This window comes from Pinus tabuliformis, chromosome 2_1 (genome assembly GCF_031772625.1).
Source record: "Pinus tabuliformis cultivar Carrire ecotype Pingquan chromosome 2_1, CPIR1, whole genome shotgun sequence".
Classification (NCBI taxonomy): domain Eukaryota; kingdom Viridiplantae; phylum Streptophyta; class Pinopsida; order Pinales; family Pinaceae; genus Pinus; species Pinus tabuliformis.
In genome coordinates, this window is record NC_142299.1 from 246,242,753 (window position 1) to 246,251,596 (window position 8,844).

The following is an 8,844-nucleotide window of genomic DNA, read 5'->3' on the forward strand; positions in this document are numbered from 1 at the left end:
ATTTAATTTCGCATCCAATGAATGTCTACACTTGAAATTTTAGTAAACCTATAAGGAGATAAGCCAAAAATACAATTAAAAAAATAGTTTTCTTCTTTTCCTAAATATTTACATGTACCTGTTTTTAAATTTAAAGGATTTTGATTGGTTTACATATTATGACATGGAAATTACATGAAAATTTCATGGGAACTTTTAGGTTGAAATTTCCTCTAATGTAATAGTACCCCATAACCCACAACAAAATGAGGTGGCTGAGAGGAACAACATAAGTATTATGGGTGTTGCACAAGCGATGTTGCATGATTAGGGCCTATTGTTTCACTTGTGGGTTGAAGCATGCAACATAACTGTGTATGTACATAACATGAGTCCTCATTGGATTCTCGGGATGAGTACATTAAAAGAAGTTTTTTCAAGGAAGAAACCATATGTGTCACACTTAAGGATCTTTGGTTCATCAGTTTACTATCATGTTACCAAGGATGAAAGGAAAAATATAAAGTTGATAGCTGAGTTGGGCATATTTTTGGGGTACACTGATACACCTCACAACTATTGGGTGTACCCTCCATCTCATAGGATGACAATTGTTCATAGAGATGTGAAGTTCAATGAAGAGAAGGCCATGAGATGTTCCCTTTAGAGGGAGCTTTAGTTGCATGCAGATGAGGAGATTTTGGCTCCAAAGGAAGAACCTTGGGATGATGTGGAGTAACCACAAGCAAATGAGCACAAAGTGGAAGCACCCACTCACACAGAGACATTCAGATATGGAAGGAAGCGCACCGGGGAAGCTGACATATTATTGCATGATGCTAGAGAGAATGTGGGAGCACCCACATCACAACGTAGACAAAGGAGGTCACAATATTGGTACACCAGGTACATGGCTATGATGAGTGAGCTAGTTGAGATAGAACCATCCTCATTCGAGGAAGTAGTGCAAAAATCAGTATGGGTTGATGCCATGGTAGAGGAATATGATTCCATAGTAATTGGAAAGTTGTCCCAAGACCAGAGAACAAGTCAGTGGTAGGTTCGAGATGGATCTACAAGGTGAATCAAGTAGCATATGGAAGCATCGAGAAACACAAGGATAGATTTGTGGCCAAGGGGTTTTCTCAAGTGGAGGGAATTGATTATGAGGAGACCTTTTCTCTAGTAGAAAGTTACTCTTCTATCAGATCAATTCTAGCACTTGTAGTGTAGATGGGATTGAAGATACATCAGATGGATGTGAAGACAACATTTCTTAATAGAGTGATTGACGATGAGGTGTACATTGAGTAGCCAGAATGATTTGATACCTTCAATAGAGATTCTCATGTGTGTAGACTCAAGCGAGCGTTGTATGGATTGAAACAAGCACCCTGTTAGTGTTAGTATTTGCACCCTACCATCAGTGATCGAAAATCCTCTTTTCATATCATATTAGGGTCCCATTCTAGAATTTTCGTCATTCCACTAGGTTGTAATGCAAAAATTTGGTCATCAAAGGTTGAATTAGGGTTTCCTTTACTCCTTTTAGAAATTTACCCCCTGTTGGCTCATTTTAACCTTGTTCAGTATCCATTGTCCATAAAGTTAATGACATCATGCCATCACATTAGTCAAGTCATCTTGAAATTCAATCCTTCATGGTCTCATTAGGTCTTTTAGGGTTTTTCAAGGTTTCATTAGGTCATTAGGGTTTCCAAGGTTCCAGTAAAAATCCATTCCATTACATAAGACCAACAAGCAAAGGGTGATGAAATAACATCTCTTCACCATGTGAAGATGATTTGTAAAGAGAAATGCTTATTTCGTCATGTAATTTTATGTTCATTATATGTAATAAGTATTGTTCCTAAGCTGCCAACTCAATCTCTATATGCCAACTTCATTAAAGACAAGTCAAATTCAAAGAGTTCTCAAAGACCATCAAAAGATCAATTTGTCAAAGGAAATAATCAAGTGAAAGGGTAATGTTTTAAAAAGTTAAGTGAATGCCAAAGGGAGTTGTCTTTTCCCAAGGGTGTCCAAATCATCATTTTCCACAAGAACTAAACCCTAATTTCCTTTCCCACTGAGCTAGGGTTGGATATGGAATCAGAGACATCTGAGCAGATGAGGCATAAGGTTGGTCAATTCAGCAAGTATGAGGTCATTCCAACTCATAAAAATCATGTCTCCATCATTTTTCAAAAAAGTCATTCCAAGGGACAAAATCATTTGCCACACATAGGGCAAGTTTTTCTTCAAAGTATGTTTCCAACCAAACCGAGATGAATTTTAGAAATGTGAGAGAGATTTTTGTCTATAATAGGCCAAGGAACAAAAACCTCCTTCATTGTTTACACATGTGTTATGGTTTTGGAGAAATGTAAAACATACATGCACTATAAGAGGTTTTTTGCACTTCTGGAGTGACCTTGGGAAAATCATTGTTTCTCCTAGCTCGAGTGTCCAAATGACTTTCTTGATGAGTCAAATGATAATTAGATAGAAATATATTTCTAATGGGCTATCAAGAGCTCAATTTGGAGTTGAGAAAGACCTCCAAAAGTTTCCTGAAAGAGCACACTTCAGTTTTGCACCCTCATTCTGCACTTTTTGACCAGTCTTGGGAGAATTGATTTTTCAGGGGCTATGGTTAATCATTTTTAGTTCTTGATAGGTCCATTGTGTAGCCAAGAGATATATATTTCCAACGAGCTATCTTGGGATCAATTTGGGCTTCGGAAAGGCACTCACAAGTCGACCAAAGGCGTTGTGCATAGATCACCGGCGTTGTGCATAAGACAATTTGCCTGTTTTTTCACTGTTTTCTCCAGTTTTGATTTTCATCTTTGCGAATCAACTTTTTACCGATGTAATTGATATGATAAATGTAATTATGGTCTTTTATTATTACTTAGGGGGTAAATACATTAGGTAAATAGACTTCATCAAGTCAAATGAATTGGTTTCAATGTAATTAAGGATGAGTCACTTTGACCACCCTATACTCTAGCTATCAGTTCAATTTTTGGTGGAACTACTCCTCCTCTCATGGATTCGAACCTTGAGGTTGGGAGGCATTTTTTTTTATGTCTATATCTTCCCTTTCTTCACTCTTTTCAGAGGTTGGACTCAGTTGGATGTTGTACTAGTGATCAGAGACACTATTATATCAGATTTTGGCCAGTTTTAATAGATGAGTTGTAGCTATTTCTTTGGGATACATATGGTATGGATGTTTAGCATTGTTTCTTCTTTGTTATCATTTGTATGAATGTTTTGTAAGCTCATAAACCATTTCATTTCTGTTATATGGTAATTTTCAAGTTGATAGGCAGAATACATGTTTGCTCATGCTCTGTTTTGGGAAAGTTATCATAATTTGTCCATTTTTCTTTAGTTTAGGAAGAATACATCTCATATGCTCTTCCTAACTCCTCATCAATATTAAATCATCCCATCAAATCACCTTTTAAGTGATAAGCCTCCTGCCTACCTTGCCCCTCTGAATGTCTGCAATCATATATGATTTTCCCTGACCTAGCCTCTTTGACCTAATACCCTCATCCAGCAATAACCCCACCAAATCAAATCAAACAACCATTTCAACTTTATACATAGCCTAAATCCATCCAACCCTCTTGGTTGTGATTCTTTGCAGAGAGCCCTCTCCATATTGGTAGGGCTAGATACCAAGTCAAAAGGTTAGTTTGTGGTTACCTAACCTGGTCTCTTCCTCAGCCTTGGAGATCTGGAGGAGTGATAACATACTGGCGCTGTTGCCTGGGAACGAAAGATTCATTTTCCGTGGGTGTACGAAAAAGTTTAGATTTGATTGTTGATGGTGAACAGTGATCAGACACATATGAAGGTTGAACCATTCACCTGGCAACTCCCACTTGATTTGAAGACTCCACTGGTAGTAGGATCTAGAAATCGAAATGAGTTCTCAATCCATAAGGTATGATCGTATGAATCGAGATCATGTTCCAGGTTTTCCAAATCGTATGACTCAGGTACATTGGCAAACATACTTGCCAAAATTCAGAGATGGAAAAGGTGATGATGCTACACTTCATTTAGTAAGATTTCATATGCATGTGCGTAAGCTGAGGATTAATTTTCATGAAGATTGTTTAATGAAGATGTTCATGGTCACATTAGAAGAAAGAGAACGGTTTGTTATGAAAGCTTGCCTCCTGCTTGTATTTATTCTCTCAAGGATTTTCACTCAGTATTTTTTGAGAAGTATAGAGAAGCATATCCTTCTTTTCTTTTGATTGAGGATTGTTGTGATCGCTTTGAGAATTTTATGCAAGAGCTGGAAAGTGCTTATGGATATGAAGAGTTTATGGATGATGAAATCTTAGATTCTTTGAATGAAAACCTTTTTCACCACCATGAGAAGATCATGGATTCTACCCTGGATGACAATGAACTTGAGCATAATTCTTCAAAAGATGACAGTGATCTTCCATCATACGAAGTTGATAATAATTTGTAGCAGTCTTGCCAATCTTCAAGCGATCAAGATATATATAAAGATGTTCTTTCCAGCTTCCCTTCATTCCTTTCCTCTTCTTAGTTTTTAATTCCAAAAGAAATATGTGTAGATCATAATTTTGAGTTTCCTTGTATAGTAACTCTAGAGAGTCATGATTTATCCATTGAGGTCAAAAACAATGTGCAACATTTTTGTTGTCTTGAGTTTTATGAACATGTTCAGTAGCATTCAAATGATCAAGATATATAATTTTTTCGAAGCCTAGACAATTCTTTCTCTGATATACATGAAAAGAAACTTGTAGATATTTGTGTTGATGCTGATTTAGCTACCTCAATTGAAGATCTGCAAGAACATACAAATCTTGTCTCTGATCTGGATGGTATGGAAGATCACATTGTTGCATTTCCATTTAAGAAGGATCAACCAAATGAAGAAGAACAATCAACCATTATATTTGAAGGCATCTCCCTTCTTTTTGCTGATCAACAAGAGGTAATGTTTCATGATTTTCAAGACCCCATGGGAAGTCTTTTGAAAGCATCAGAAAAGGTGGAGATTGTTTTGTTCACCAACACAGGTTTTGAACTCATGTTTCATTTTGAGTTGCCATTTACTCAATCTTTCTTTATGCCTGGTGGAGCTAAATACAAGCAACAGTCAAGTAATCATGTACTTGATTGGTTACACTGGATCTTCGACTTCACTTGATCAGATCATTTATGGATCAGTTAGAGTAGGTAAGGTGTGATGAATAAGCTCAAAATTTTGAGTATCTTTTTCAGTGTCAATTTCCAATAGGATTTGCAGTTGATGGTATAGTTCAGTTTTCAGTTTGTCACAGGTTAGTTTATGTCATTTGAGTTTGCAGCATTTAGTCATGCTCATTAGTTATTGAGTTTTTGACCGTATTGGCCCACATGGTTAGGCACTTGGTCTACGGTGTTCTTGACGCCTCTTTCAGAGCTTCCATCCCCAATAAGGCCGATGTTAGTGTCAGTATTTTAATCCTGCCACCAGTGATCAAAAATCCTCTTTTCATATCATATTAGGGTCCCATTCTGAAATTTTTTTCATTCCACTAGGTCGTCATTCAAGAATTTGGTCACTGAAGGTTGAATTAGGGTTTCCTTTACTCCTTTTAGAAATTTACCCCATGCTAGCTCATTTAAACCTTGCTGAGTATCCATTTTCCATAAATTTAATGAAATCATGCCATCACATGAGTCATGTCATCTTGAAATTCAGTCCTTCAAGGTCTCATTAGGTCTTTTAGGGTTTTTTAAGGTTTCATTAGGTCTTTAGGGTTTCCAAGGTTCCAATAAAACTCCATTCCATTGCATAAGATCAACAAGTAAAGTGTGATCAAATAAAATATCTTCACCATGTGAAGATGATTTGTAAAAGGAATTTCTTATTTCATCATGTAATTTTATGTTCACTATATGTAATAAGTATTGTTCCTAAGCTGCCAAGTCAATCTCTATATGCCAACTTTATTAAAGCAAAGTCAAATTCAAAGAGTTCTCAAAGACCATCAAAATATCAATTTGTGAAAGGAAATAGTAAAGTGAAAGGGTAATGTTTCAAAAAGTTAAGTGAATGCCAAAGGGAGTTGTCTTTTCCCAAGGGTGTTCAAATCATCATTTTCCACAAGCACTAAACCCTTATTACCTCTCCCACACATAGGGCAAGTTTTTCTTCAAAGTATGTTTCCAACCAAACCGAGATGAATTTTACAAATGTGAGAGACATTTTTGTCTATAATAGGCCAAGGAACAAAATCCTCCTTCATTTTTTACACATGTGTTATGGTTTTGGAGAAATGTAAAACATACATGCGCTATAAGAGGTTTTTTTCACTTCTGGAGTGACCTTGGGCAAATCATTGTTTCTCCTACATTGAGTGTCCAAATGACTTTCTTGATGAGTCAAATGATAATTAGATAGAAATATATCTCCAATGGGCTATCAGGAGCTCAATTTGGAGTTGAGAAAGACCTCCAAAAGTTTCCTGAAAGAGCACATTTCAGTTTTGCACCCTCATTCTGCACTTTTTGACCAATCTTGGGAGAATTGATTTTTCAGGGGCTATGGTTAATCATTTTTAGTTCTTGATAGGTCCATTGTGTAGCCAAGAGATATATATTTCCAACGAGCTATCTTAGGATCAATTTGGGCTTCGGAAAGGCACTCACAAGTCGACCAAAGGCGTTGTGCATAGATCATCGACGTTGTGCATAAGACAATTTGCCTGTTTTTTCACTATTTTCTCCAGTTTTGATTTTCATCTTTGCGAATCAACTTTTTACTGATGTAATTGATATGATAAATGTAATTATGGTCTTTTATTATTACTTAGGGGGTAAATACATTAGGTAAATAGACTTCATCAAGTCAAATGAATCGGTTTCAATGTAATTAAGGATGAGTCACTTTGACCACCCTATACTCTAGCTATTAGTTCAGTTTTTGGTGGAACTACTCCTCCTCTCATGGATTCGAACCTTGAGGTTGGGAGGAATTTTTTTTATGTCTATATCTTCCCTTTCTTCACTCTTTTCAGAGGTTGGACTCAGTGTGGATGTTGTACTAGTGATCAGAGACACTATTATATCAGATTTTGGCCAGTTTTAATAGATGAGTTGTAGCTATTTCTTTGGGATACATATGGTATGGATGTTTAGCATTGTTTCTTTTTTGTTATCATTTGTATGAATGTCTTGTAAGCTCATAAACCATTTCATTTCTGTTATATGGTAATTTTCAAGTTGATAGGCAGAATACATGTCTGCTCATGCTCTGTTTTGGGAAAGTTATCATAATTTGTCCATTTTTCTTTAGTTTAGGAAGAATACATCTCATATGCTCTTCCTAACTCCTCATCAATATTAAATCATCCCATCAAATCACCTTTTAAGTGATAAGCCTCCTGCCTACCTTGCCCCTCTGAATGTCTGCAATCATATATGATTTTCCCTGACCTAGCCTCTTTGACCTAATACCCTCATCCAACAATAACCCCACCAAATCAAATCAAACAACCATTTCAACTTTATACATAGCCTAAATCCATCCAACCCTCTTGGTTGTGATTCTTTGCAGAGAGCCCTCTCCATATTGGTAGGGCTAGATACCAAGTCAAAAGGTTAGTTTGTGGTTACCTAACCTGGTCCCTTCCTCAGCCTTGGAGATCTGGAGGAGTGATAACATACTGGCGCTGTTGCCTAGGAACGAAAGATTCATTTTCTGTGGGTGTACGACAAAGTTTAGATTTGATTGCTGATGGTGAACAGTGATCAGACACATATGAAGGTTGAACCATTCACCTGGCAACTCCCACTTGATTTGAAGACTCCACTGGTAGCAGGATCTAGAAATCGAAATGAGTTCTCAATCCAGAAGGTATGCTCCTATGCATCGAGATCATGTTCCAGGCTTTCCAAATCGTATGCCTCAGGTAGATTGGCAAACATACTTGCCAAAATTCAGAGATGGAAAAGGTGATGATGCTACACTTCATTTAATAAGATTTCATATGCATGTGCGTAAGCTAAGGATTAATTTTCATGAAGATTGTTTAATGAAGATGTTCATGGTCACATTAGAAGAAAAAGAACGGTTTGTTATGAAAGCTTTCCTCCTGCTTGTATTTATTCTCTCAAGGATTTTCACTCAGTATTTTTTGAGAAGTATAGAGAAGCATATCCTTCTTTTCTTTTGATTGAGGATTGTTGTGATCACTTTGAGAATTTTATTCAAGAGCTGGAAAGTGCTTATGGCGATGAAGAGTTTATGGATGATGAACTCTTAGATTATTTGAATGAAAACCTTTTTCACCACCATGAGAAGATCATGGATTCTACCCTGGATGACAATGAACTTGAGCATAATTCTTCAAAAGATGACAGTGATCTTCCATCATACGAAGTTGATAACAATTTGTAGCAGTCTTGCCAATCTTCAAGCGATCAAGATATATATAAAGATGTTCTTTCTAGCTTCCCTTCATTCCTTTCCTCTTCTTAGTTTTTAATTCCGAAAGAAATATGTGTAGATCATAATTTTGAGTTTGCTTGTATAGTAACTCTAGAGAGTCATGATTTATCCATTGAGGTCAAAAACAATGTGCAACATTTTTGTTGTCTTGAGTTTTATGAACATTTTCAGTAGCATTCAAATGATCAAGATATATAATTTTTTCGAAGCCTAGACAATTCTTTTTCTGATATACATGAAAAGAAACTTGTAGATATTTGTGTTGATGCTGATTTAGCTACCTCAATTTAATACCTGCAAGAACATACAAATCTTGTCTCTGATCTGGATGGTATGGAAGATCACATTGTTGCATTTCC